The sequence below is a fragment of the Hordeum vulgare genome, chromosome 7H (genome assembly GCF_904849725.1).
Source record: "Hordeum vulgare subsp. vulgare chromosome 7H, MorexV3_pseudomolecules_assembly, whole genome shotgun sequence".
NCBI classification, from domain to species: Eukaryota; Viridiplantae; Streptophyta; class Magnoliopsida; order Poales; family Poaceae; genus Hordeum; species Hordeum vulgare.
In genome coordinates, this window is record NC_058524.1 from 357306781 (window position 1) to 357320270 (window position 13490).

Below are 13490 nucleotides of genomic sequence, written 5' to 3' on the forward strand. Positions count from 1 at the left end.
GAAACATGAGATTTCTTAGTTTGTGAACGAGTGTGATGTGTGTCGCAGAGTGAAGGCGGAACATCTACGTCCAGCAGGTCTTCTTCATACTTTGCCTATACCCGAGTGGAAATTCGATCATGTGGATATGGATTTTTTTCACTGGTTTCCTATGTCTAAGAGGGGCAATGATGCCATCTTTGTGGTCATCAAAAAGCTTACTAAATTTGCCCACTTCCTTCCGGTCAAAGAATCTACCTCGATAGCTCAGCTAGCAAAGTTGTACACTTCAAAGATAATTCCTTTGCACGGTGGTCCTAAGCTTGTTTCTTCAGATCAACGAAGCATCTTTACTTCCATGTTCTGGGATTCCTTACAAACTTTAATGGGCACCAAGGTCCATTTAAGTACAACCTTCCATCCTTAGACAAGTGGTCAAGTGGAGAGAGTCAATCAAATTCTTGGAGACATGCTCATAGCCTGTGTAATCTCTTTTGGCATTGCATGTGTTATCTCTTTTGACATGAAGTGGGAAGACTGCCTCTTGTTTGCTGAATTCTCATACAACAATAGTTTTCAAGCAAATTCAAGCAATACACTATGGTAAAAATGTTGCAAATCTTGTATATATTTTGTTGATAATTTAGAATCAATTTTCAGGTGTTTATGTGTAGATGTGATGCAAATTACATTTTGGCGCACCTTGTCGTCTTCACAATGGCACATAGAAACAAGAATGCACATAAATCTATTGTTTCATGTTCAACAAATAAATGAAAGCTCTGATTTTTTGTAAACAAAACAAACACAATGATCTACTGCATGCTTTGAAGCACCCTCTCGAGTATCAAACATTAAAGAAAACCACAAAATAACGTACATTATACTGGAATGCACTTCCAATGGTAGGACGGTCGACAGCGACCAAATCACGACACCGGAGATGACCAACTTTGGACTGCTCACACCCACAAGGTAAACCGTTGGAGCTGCATAGTGACACGTTGCCGAGCTGCATGAAAAGACCAAATAAATTGCTTGGATGCTTTGCCCGAACTGCACGAAAACACCCTAAAAATTGCATCGATGCTCTACCCGAACTGCATGAGCACCCAAAAACCTTTGCTGCACCGCATCCTTTAGTGGGTGCCAAGACCCTAGTGCAGTCCATGATGGAGTAGAGAGTATCTCGTGGTGGAAAGGTCGTCAACAATGATCTGAAGCTCATGGACTCCACTCCGCCGCCGTTGACCGACCCACACAACCTAGGAGCTTGAGCCAATGCGCAGATCCATCGAGGGCGCTCGTGGGGGAGTAGTTATTGCTGACCCCTCGCTCGATCTGGACGTTAGCGGTCGCGCGGTGGCTTGATCTGGGTCGATGCCGTCGTGGGGTTGCTTGATCTGTTCGCCGACCATCGGGGCTATGGCTTGCAGGGAGGGATGCTTCGATCCAACATGGGGGGTGGATGGATGCAGCCGACACCGAGGGTAGGAGCATGGACAACCGTCGCCTAGTCAAAATCCGCCTCACACCACCATTGATTGGGTCTTCGCCGCCGAATGTCGCGGCTGAGGCTAGGTAGCGTGGCGCAGTGTGATGCAGAGGTGGATGGCACACAACCGGATCCCTCCGAGCACCTGGGGGAGGTTTGGTAGGAAGATGAAGCCCCCACCCCCTGCGGGGAGAGCTGCCCTGAGCGGAGAGGGGTGGAGTTGGTGCGGAGGGTCGGGGAGAGGCGCCATGGGGATGTGGGTGACAGTAGAGCTCCCGCTGGTGCACCCTTGATCCGGTGGGAAGGCGGTGGAGCTGGAAGGCAGGGGAGGAGGAAGGCGGGGGAGAAGGAAGGTACGACACAGGTCAGGTCGACAGCGGTTGTAGGGTGGGAGGAGGCGGGGTGAGGGGGCTGTCGGTGAGGAAGAACGTGGAGGTGATGGGTAGTGCCTCAGGATGGGTGGGAGGATAGATGATAAGGTGTGGAGGTTGGGGTGAGTTGGGGTGCGTGGGGCTTGGGTGGTTTTTTTCCTTCTTTTTTTTCTGTTCGGCGGGGTGCTGGCGCATGTGGGATGGGGGATGGTCGGGCTGAGTGTTAGCACAATAAGATTGTTATTAAAATAGACCCATTCTATATATATAATGTATTTTTACGAACGAAAAGTTATTTTTTAAATATTATAATGTATTTTTAAGTTATTTAAATTCGCAACCACATCCATTAAAAATTTATATTAATTTTTCTTTTCATGTATTTTGATATACTAAGGTGTTGTTTCTTTACCCAGGGACTAGACTAAAAGGTCCATTTTGGTCCCTAGGTAAAGAAACATGAGGAACTTTTCCTTATAAGGGACTAAAAAAAACTCTATTGAAGGGACTTTTTTCTTTAATCCCTGAGATTAAAAAAAAGTCTAGTCATTCGAAAAGAAACACCACCTCAATTGCTTAAGTTGATATAAGATAGGTAGATTCTCAATTAAGTATAATATGCCTTTTCAATGTTAGTGGACGAACATTAAGAAATATATATTATTAAATGATATTGCTAACACTGTAGTAGTTGTACCTAATGTCTACCAACCGTGACAAACCAACACAAGCTTAGATTATTTTATATATATTTAGAAGCTGCTTTCAAGCCTAATAATTCACCTCATCAAAATTAGTTACTCTATTGGATTGTAGACTTTACGGTCGAATAAAAAGGTAAACCTGTATAACATAGACGTTTTGCTTAAAAAAAGGTATGACACGTCTTCCATCGTTCCATGAAAACTCAAGTGTTAAGATGTAAAAAAACAAAACAACCCTGGATTTGATGACCCGTGAATGTCTACCAATAAAATTTTCTATCTATTAAAAAACGAATAACATATCTCCCTGAAAAGGATATGAAAAATATCTCCCTCAACTACTGGCAGTGGCCGATGACTTCAACTCTTCTTCATTCATTCACTCCAAGCTATAGCCCGTGGAGACCTTTTTTCTCAAAGAATGATCTATGTGCCATCATCATCAAGTACGCCCTCCCCACCTACATGGCCATCGGCAAACCATAAATAAGACGGAAGCCACGTGTTGCAAGGGATGATTATCGATTGCAAGGGACGATCGATCTTCCAAATTGTCAGCATGACCCCATCTCCCTCCACCCACCTCCAACTTCGAGGTATCAATGCTTCTAATGCAAAAAAAAACAGCAATCTATTGAGTCCATCCTGCAACAATTCTCATTGGCCTCAAGTTTCGTAGAGTGCAATATTACAAAAGAAAGATCAGCGTGGCATGGGATGAGGTGTACCTATGGTGGTCTAAAGTTGATCGTGTTGTTATAGTAACTCGTACACTACCCAATGGAGAACCTTCAGCTGATGGTAATCATAGTGATTTAACTCTCTGATGTTGTTGAGTTCGCAATTGGTTCTTCAACTCCACATGCAAGCAAACCCATGGTAAAATTTGTTTAATGTGATGCTTGATTTCCAGCCTGTTCGATTCATGATGAATCTCAAAAAATCATGTTTCCGATAAAGAGAAAAATTATAAATTACTGTAGTACCAAAAAAATCTGGATGCGCCAGAAAGATCTCATAGAAGAACATGATTATGTATGCGATATACTCTCCCTGTACCTAAACACTTGTAGTTGGGGACAACTAGACTAGTTCTCCCTAACTACAAATATTTAGGAATAGAGGAAGTAGATATGTACAGGATGAATAGATAATATTAAATATGATCATCCAAGTTAATTATAAAAGTAAATATACATGAATTTTTTCGTTGACCTAAGAACTTACAATTTGAATAGTCTATGTTTCTTATAGTAATGAGAATATATAACAATATCATTTTTGTATACATATAACATTTGCTATAACATGATGTATGTTGATAGAAAACCATGCATGCGTGTGTCCAATTTTGTGTGTAGAAATAGACTATTTATATATATTTTTGGTTATGTGGCAAAAGGAACATGGTGTATTTTCTAGGTATGGTGAGAAAGCAAGATATATACGATAATATGTAAACTGATTATATGCCTTTTAGAAACAAACATGTCATGAATAACAAATGACGCGTGGGGTCAAGGTCCACACAACAGTTGTTGTAGGACCAATGTTGTTATAGCACATGATGTCAACCCATGATACAAGCAAGAACTTTGGGCAGTGCTCTACGCCGGCGCGCCGGTCAAAACTTTCAGTCGACCGCGTGCAGGCCGCCTGATCTGCCAGCTGCACGCGGGCCGTACCATTAGATCTTCATGCAGCAAAATTTCTCGATGCAACAAATTTCCCACGATGCAGCAATTTTCTTCCACGGTTGCAACAAAAATATAGTTGTAGCAAAAAAAATATCAACGTGGTCGTAACAAAAAAGAAGTTGATGATGTGTGGTAGCAAAACAAAATAAGGGTTGTAGCAAAACAATCTGGTGAACTCGGGTTGTAACTCTGACGAACGTGTATGCAACTTTTTTAGTGAACGGTTGGAGCAAAAAATGATACTGGTTGTAGCAAAAATTAACACGGTTGTAGCAAAAAATCCGACGAACTGAGGTTGCAACCAAACGTATATGCAACTTTTTTAGTGGACAAATGTAGTAAATTTGGACACCGGTTGTAGCAAATTTAAACGATCACCACAGGGGAAAATGTTCCATGGCCATACGTGCGGGTCGCGCGTGAGTTGCGTGTGGAGCGAGCGACCGGCGCGTTGCTTCCTCCGGCGCGCCGAAGGGAAACATTTCCCAAGAACTTTTGCATCTGCAACCATGTTTTCTACCAACACAACACATATATACTTACATAACCTTCATAACGTAGCACATCGGTGCTTCCATATGTTTTACATAAAATCTAAGGTGGTTCCCTATCACATAAGTCTAATATGTGTACAATTGTGACCTAACTGGACACAAACAAGCTAACTACAAAATAGTCGAAGCAATATAACTTCATGGGATCATGTGTCTAACTAATATAGACATGCATGTGTAATAATAATAACTATATCAACAACTTGATATCATTGCTGAAAATTTATACTATTAGAAGTGCTAGCCCGTCCAAGTGCATGGGTTGATGAGTAGTGACATATGAATTTGGGGTAAACAAATCCAAGAAATCCAATGGTGGTATTAGTTTTGTCTTTTGAGAAAGTTTGTGTGAATGATATTTTGTGCTAAGATGTCATTTTGTCATTTTTTGTGTGGAGCAATTCTTGCACCCTTTGTCAAACTTGTCTACATGAAAGTTGTATTGTTTAGGGAGTACTAGGTCCTGATATTTTTACTTGCCATGAAAACTTTGTGTATTTGTGGGGAGATTCTTGCTATGAACATGTAATCTCAATATTAGTTTTTTAGGGTGTGTTGAAATATGACTAAGTCTGAAAACTATTCAAGTTGCAATGATGCCATGATGATTGCCATGCATCTACAAGTTTTTGTGTTGGTACTTTAGTGTGATTTAAAGAGCATGTTGCCCTCTGTCAAATGGTGCCATTACTTTGCAAAATAGGTTTTGCATCTTAGCTACTATTCTTGTCAAACATGCCATGTTGATATAAACTGCTATGAATTCACCTTGTGAAATTTGACCGAGTCTGAGAATCTGCTTATTTCATCATGCCATGTTTAGACGATGCTAGCATTGTTTCTATGCACTATTGGCTCATGGTTAAATTGTAGTGTTTGTTGTCCTCTATCACCCTATTAAGTTTCATCCATGACAGTTTCTGTAGAGTATAGCTTTTATTGCTGCCAACATGCCATCATGTTAAAACTGTTAGTGTAAAACTGATATTTTCTTGAAGTCCTAATCTGTTATAGTTTTTGCCATGTTATGAGCTTGATTGACATTGGTCCATCAACAAATCGATGTTGTTGTTAGTTAGGGGTTATTGTACTATTTTATAGCTTCATATTCGTGTCTTGGTTGAACTTGATGGGTGGTTGTAGATGTTAGTTTTCTTATGAACAAAGTGGCATGTTGTTGTTTTTGGGCAGATTGCTGTTGAATTATTTTGTGCTTTGCGTGAGTTCTGCTCCTCTATTCTGCATGAAATTGAGGTCTATTTCACATCGAATTTCATGCTCAATTGAGTGGAATACTTGGAATGCCAAGGAATTTCCCATAGACTCTCTTAAATATTGTTCTACCATCGTTGCCTTCCGCACCTCTTAGTGAGAGTTTCGAGAGATCCGTAATTCGATTTGCAACATCCTTTATATGCCTTTGTATTGTTTTATAATGAGCATTTATTTTTGCCATGTTCATGCATGCCCAAATAATTAATCTTGAGGTTTTGTACAGAATGGTAATAACCAAATAATTGCATGAGATAGATGACTAGCGTAACATTGCCATGCTTCATTCACATCATATTCATGCATCATAAGTTTGAGCATCATGCCACGGATGTGCGTTCATTGAATTTTGTAATTTCTTCTGGGTAGCATTTGGTGCCGAGAACGAGCACGAGGATTCCATTGAGAACGTTCGTGAAGAGCAAGGATTTTATCCCTCGGAAGAAGTGTCAATCAAGATGATCGTGACCTTTAAATCATTTCTAATTTTGTTATGCTTAGTTGTCTCATTTCCACCACTATTTATCGCTGCCTACCACCTGAAAAATAAAACCTCCAAAAACAACCATGAAAAGCCCCTAAGACTTCCACATCCATGTGAAACATTGATTGGCTAAGTTAGCGCTTGCTGAACCTTCTTATAGCGTTGGTAGTTGCAGGTGCAGGTTGATCCATGTGTTGACATGGATATTTGGAATATCATCTTATTATTGCTATAAATTTAATGCACATATATACCTAGTGAAGGTGGAAGGTTAGGCCTTTTGCTCAGTGTTTTGTTCCGGTTTTGCCGCCCTAGTTCCGGTTACCGGTGCTATGTTCCATATTGAGCGCTCCTAACACACTTGGGGTTGTTATGGGGACCCCCTTGATAATTCTTTTGAGTTAAGATTCTTCTGGAAAGGCCCAACATTGGTGTAAAATTTGCTAAACAACTTAATAAAAATTCATAGGGAATAGCTACCCCGTGGATAATTAATCAATAACCCAGGCCAGTGCTCCTCACGAGTGTTGGTCCAAACGGGCAGATTGGTTTTACTCGTAGGCTTTCCCTTCCGGTAGTGCCGTGAGAAAGAGATACGCGCGACTCCTATTGGGATTTGGCCTGTCGGGCGGTCTTGCTGGAATTGTTTTACACTTTGCGAATGTCTTGTGCATTGGTATATCTGTGATACTTCGGGCTATCTCGAGGTTGAGGTTTTCTCTCCAGAGCAGCTTGTGATAGTTGGAGCACCCCTGCAGGGCTAATATCTTTCGGAAAGTCGTGTCCATGGTTAAGTGGCAACTTGGAAATTTGTTTAGCATCTGGTTATAGAAAATTTGAAGTATACTAAACTAAAACATGCCAAGTATGTACGTAACCGTGACTGTCTTTGTTCGCGAGCTTCTACTCCGACCGCGGACACGGTGGGGACGTAAGTAGGTGTTCATGATCACTTCTTGATCATTAGTAGGTCACGCCTATTTATGCGTAGACCACTCAATTTAAATTATGTTCTGGTAAGTTATCCACCAAATAATGCTTAGTGCTACTGCAGCCTTACCATTTAACCTTTCCACACCCAATAACTTAATTAGTCCTCATATCATGGTCGCAAGATTGATGAGTCCCCGTGGCTCAGAGATTACTACAACATCACATGTTCATGTACCGCAGATCCATAGACATTTGAAGCTTCAGAGCTCTAGTGGGAGTTCGATCAGGAGAGCATGCGCATGTACACGAGGTACCCCGACGAGTAGAGGACCTTAGTCGTCTCCTGGGCTAGCGATATAGACTCATTGCTATTTTATCGTTTGTTTTCGTCCGTAGCTGGACCCTATCTTATGGATGATTGAAATAATGTGGCATGACTTGCAATTCAGCATGTGGAGAGTGTAAGCCAATCCATATACTCATCTCTTCATAAATGTGTGTGTAATGATTTCTGTACGTGTAAAACGCCAAGATGCACCTCTATCCATATTAAGGCTTCATCCCCAAATATGGATAGTGACGCATCTTGGACGTTACACATGTCTTGCTACCAAGACCGTGCAAGATGTCACCGCTTTGCTTACTATTGACCCACATGGTGGGCCCATAACCCACAATTCCACACGATCGAAACCTGACTCTCATGCACATATTTGACTCCAGGGTAGCTTTTGCACTTGGCTTCATATGTAATTCCCGAGCCAACGTCCAAGGGATGATCTATTCTAGTATCAGACACAATATTTATTTTTGTTGCTCTGAACCCCCCTTTCACCTTCTAATCATTCATCGAATGATTGCCTACCCTTTTGAAACTTTCGTACCATCCTTATTTCTCTCAGTGGATTCCCTGGGTTACAACTCGAGAAATAATTCATGCCTTCTTCCCCGAGTTCTCCTTCAGATGCCCAACTTTGTGTGGCTACGTTTTTCTAGAGTTTTTCCTCTTATCGCATTCGTAGGATAACGAAGATTCTGGAGGAAGGATGAAGACTTCATTAGGATGACCCGAGAGAGAGAACTGAAGACATCAACGAAAGGGATCAATTTCTTCGGGAAGAGCAAACAAGATCGAGAAGATTCGTTAGAATTTCGTAACCACACTTTTCTCCTTACCTCTACCTCTTAATTCTCGGGAGGAGAATTTCTTTTTATTGGGGGACAGTTCTAACACCCTTGGATTATAAGCTACAATAACCTACGTGATCAAGCTACAGTGATGACAAGATTAAGCCAATCCATTTTGCTAAACATTGATTGATCACATTTGAATCATATCTCAATTCAAATTCCTTATGAAATTCCAAATTCTTTTAGTAAGTGGTTTAAATATTTTTGCAAACCTAAAAACAAAAATTATGTTGGGGTTACAAATATTCCCCTGGTATTTATAAATTGAAACCAACTTTTTATGAGGTATTTTATTGCCTGAAAACAACATTACAAAGGCCAATATGATTAAATTAATTGCCTTTTGAATTATGTAAATTTCAAACATTTTAAAATGGTCCTCAAACTTTTTGTGGCAGTGTTGAGTATTGCAAAGTAAATAATGGACTAAGTCACATATTTTTAAAAGCTAAATGGTGCTGCAAATAAATCAAAACAGATTGAAATAAAACAGAATAGCAAAAGGAAATGAAAAACATACCTAACTACTTGTGTGCTAGGCCGCAAGTGCACAGTGTAGGTCGAGCCGAGGAGAGGGTCGTCCCCTTCCTACTGCTCATGCCCGACGTGGTGGACGTAGAGTGCGCGTCTGTGGCCTCCGATGGCCATGCGGCGGCCATCCACTAAGGTCACCCCCGAGCCTCCTTGCTAACCCTAGCTCATTTCCCCCCTCACTTCCCCCTGTCCCTTGCTCGCCTTCTTCCTCCCCGCCTGGATCCGAGCTGCCGTCGCCATGACCACCACGTAACCAGGGCCGGCCCTGAAGTTTCAGAGGCCCTAGGGCAAAATCCATAAATGGGCCCAATAGTGTTAGCTTTTTATATTGTGAAGCCATCATAAACAACAATAAATTTTCCTAGTAAATTTGACCCCCTAAATGGAAAGAATATTTGACAAACAAAATCCATTCATGCTTTAGATCAAATATATCACAATGATTTTTCATGCATTTTGTGATGCAAAAATCATCAATAATAGTATAAAGATTAATGATAGTTAATTGATCTGCTCATTTACTCTCTTTTTCGGAACTAAACAAGTGTTTCTGAGGCAACACTGAATACTGGAGTAAATTAGCAGCAACAATCTCCAACTATATATCCAAATTCACACTACATGACCGGACGACCAACTATCTCTTGCAAGGCTGTAAGTGTTACTTTTACAAGAATAAAGATTAATTGCAGTTCACCAGGTTGAGACTGAGGTTAAAACATTGAGATTGAGGGCAACAACTGTAGCGATATGCCATATTAACTCCATATTGATCTGCTCCGTCCTCCGACAAAAATGAGGTCAAATGAATCATCCAGGGGCCTTTGATCACACGTGTATGTATGAGTTGCTAGATTGGATCGAAGAAATTGAAAGGCGATAAAAAAACTTCACGGCATCGCGCAAATAAGTGTCGAGCTGCATGTACGATCAGTGACGGGAATCCGCAGCAAATGCAGCCATGTGTGCCTCTTATATGGGTCTCTCAAGTCGTTTATGTTTGCATCAATATTGGGCCCGTAGAAATTTATGGTTGGTTTTATATGTTGGGTCGGGGCCCCTAGTTTGGTTGGGCCCCAGGCCGTCGCCCCTGCTGCCCTGGCCCAGGGCCGTCCCCGCACGCGAGCACGGCTCCCAAGCTCCTCTTGACGTGCCATCGTCTCCACGGGCTCCGTCGTACTTGACTGCATCAACTACACTGACGAACGAGAGCCGAAGAGCGCAACATCATCACCAACGTCATTATCTTGTTCCTCGAACACTGGAGATCGCCTCCGTCCTCCTGTCTGCTCTAGGCCTCCCGAGCCCACCTTGCTCACCCGTAGGACTGCGATGAGCTCCCCTTTCCCCTTCATTAACTCTTCCAATCTCGGCTCGTATGGGTCGATTTCACCGGTGTAAAAGCTCGGCTCCACTCGAGCTCGACACCGGCGAGCCCCTGATGACCAAATGGTCGTGGGCTCGTTCTCATTGGTTCCATCGCGACACATAGGCCCTCCTTAGCCTCCAGTTTGATCGCTAGCGCGCCGTAGCCCCGATTCCGTCATTGACCGAGGTCGTGTCACCGCAGACATAGACTTCGACGATGATTGCGACCAAATCAGCCGCGCCCCGTGGTGCCAAATGACTAGCGATGTTGCGCACGTTCGAGTGCGTGTCTCCATGCATGAAATGATGACCTGTAGACATTTTCCGAGCGGCGCCCGAGCCCGCTGCCGCGTATGGACATCGCCGATGACGAAGTGATGGCTACCGCTGACCTGGCTAGGTCGGGGCCACCTCCGAGTGACACAGGCCTGTGGGCCACGGGCCCTAGTTGACTAGTTGACCGTGGTCAACTGGCTGGCTGTGCACTGCCAAGTCACTCACTAGTGGGCCATACCCCCTGCGCCACTGACACGTGGGCCTAGGGTCATTAGCACTGATTGCACGATTGGATTTAATTAAAATGATTAATTTGTACTTAATGAGACACTAACATGTGAGTCCCCGCTGCTAAATATCCCATTTTAAACCAATTTAACACGCGGGGCCGAACTATCAGTTTGACTAGTCAAACTAACTGTTGACTGCTCATGTCATCATGATGTCATGCTGATGCAATAATTGTGTTTACTAATTAAGATAAATATGTTTATTTCACGATCTGATTAAATCTTTGAAAATTAATTAAAAAAATTCATACCTCGGATGGAAATGTTTTATACATGAAAGTTTCTCAAAAAATTCCCACGAATCCGAATATGGTGTCCATTCATGTGTCACATGCTCCTAGGATGATGGACATGGACAGTTCGCCTTAGGATCATGTGTGCGATAAAATCCAAACACCCGGAAAATATCCTCAGATATTTTCTCGTTACGTGTGTAACGTGTAGTACTGCGTTAGATCACCCCTAGCACTGCATGTTGTCATGTCATGCATCATGATGCATTTGTTTGATTTATATTTGTTGTTTCCTCCCCCTCTTCTCTCCGATAGACATCGAGACTAACATGCTGCTAGGTACGAGTACCCCCGTGACGTTCAACCATTTGCAACACAACAACAAGGCAAGAAAACCCCCTTGAACATTCCGATATCACCCATTATTTCTCCCTCATGCTTGAATTAGATTTTGTTAATGTTGTCGATAGCTCCTATTCTGATGCATAGTTTGTTTTTGTTAAACTTCTTTTGTACCCGACTGCATGTTAAATGCTTAATATAGGTTGATTAGTCATGCACAGTGACCCCACTTATTCCTAGTTGTCCTTGCTTCATCATCGAAGACTTGATGACTAGAAGAGTCAGAGACTCGAAGACTCAATCATCCGACCAACAAGCCATGACCCGTGACATCACCTCATAGCCCTTGGTTGTACGACTCTGGCTGAGATACTATCGAGTACCGAGGGTGATACCTCATAATGCACTCATGTTGTTAACTCTGTAGTGTAGTTAATTGGAGGTGGATTACGGAGGGTGGTTCCTCCTTCACCACTACCGATAACGACTCTGTCGTGCCACCCGTCAAGCGTGAACCATCAAGGGTGATTCCTCCCTGGTCACCTTGACGGTTCAATCGTTTGGAATCCGTCCAAGGTGATACCTCAGATTCCTCTTATGTTATAGATGCACAGTTACTTTAACTTTATTACTGGAACATGATGAGATGTGTGCAACAGGTGGATTCCCGCGTGATTTTGATGAGGCGTGGCCGGGCATTCTTGGCCCTTGCCATAAGTTCTCGAGACGGGGTGACCGGACCACATATTGTGGATCATTGATCATCGCCGAAGTTAACAAAACATTAATGGGTTTGGATATGTGATCTGAGAACACATATGGCCTATTTCGCACTAACCACCACACGAGAATAAGTATGGGCAGTATGTGTCATATATTCGCCCAAAAGCTTTTCAGATATTATAGTTGAGAGGCACGCGCCCGGGTGGCCCGTGTAAACACCTTCTTTGTATAAATAGATGCTAGGACTGACACCGGCCGTCCTTGCGACACACAAGATTGTGAAGGGAGATGGCCCATGACCCCTTTGTGATTAGGATGTAGACCGGCGTGTGTCCTCTCTGTTAAGCCTATGTAGGACTACGTCATGTTGATCGGCTGAGGCCGAGCATGACTGAGGAAAGTGTGTCAGACCGGAGTTGATCGAGCGTGTTGGGTAAGTTTGTGCACCTCTGCTGGGAAGTATATCTATTCGAATAGTCGTGTCCACGGTAACGAATGCTTAGAGTTGTATCCCGGTCTTATACAACTAGAAGTGTGAATTAAATTGAAATGTTAGATTCGAGATTTCTTTGTCGCAGGGAGTCATGGAAGGATCTCGGGGCGTATTTAATAATTTTCCTGCAATCTAATTATTACATAGGTGTTACCTATCAACACTCTTCTAATTCTACAAGAACATGAAGATGGTAGTCTTCGATAGGACTAGGTCTTCCTCCTCTATTCTCTCATTTCTGCAATGCAGTCCAAAGATATAGCCCCATTCCTTTGATACTAATTTATAATTAGCATAGTTCTAATGTCAGTATTGCGATTACTTTGGATAAGTACTCACCATTGCTTTGCTCCCCTTTTTCCTCTTGATACGATTGTCATGACCATATGATGGAGCAGAGGAACTAGTTGATCCCGTCGACGACTACTACTACCGCAAAGGAGCTTAGTACTACGTGGAGGCTGCTAAGTAGTTAGAAGGATCCCATGTAGGAGGTTTTGCCTTTTTGATCCAATGTATGTTTGTGATTGCTTCCTTAAGGCAAAGCTTGT

The 13490-nt window shown here is 42.5% G+C and overlaps 1 long non-coding RNA gene across 1 annotated transcript; it reads right to left on the reverse strand.

Annotated features, from left to right (window-relative positions):
* Nucleotides 1-704: 704 nt before the first annotated feature.
* On the reverse strand, nucleotides 705-2044 carry LOC123407609. The gene is made up of 2 exons (XR_006612643.1): nucleotides 1075-2044; nucleotides 705-991 (listed from the first exon to the last, which is right to left on the reverse strand). It is a non-coding gene; the product is annotated as an uncharacterized LOC123407609 (long non-coding RNA).
* Nucleotides 2045-13490: the final 11446 nt, after the last annotated feature.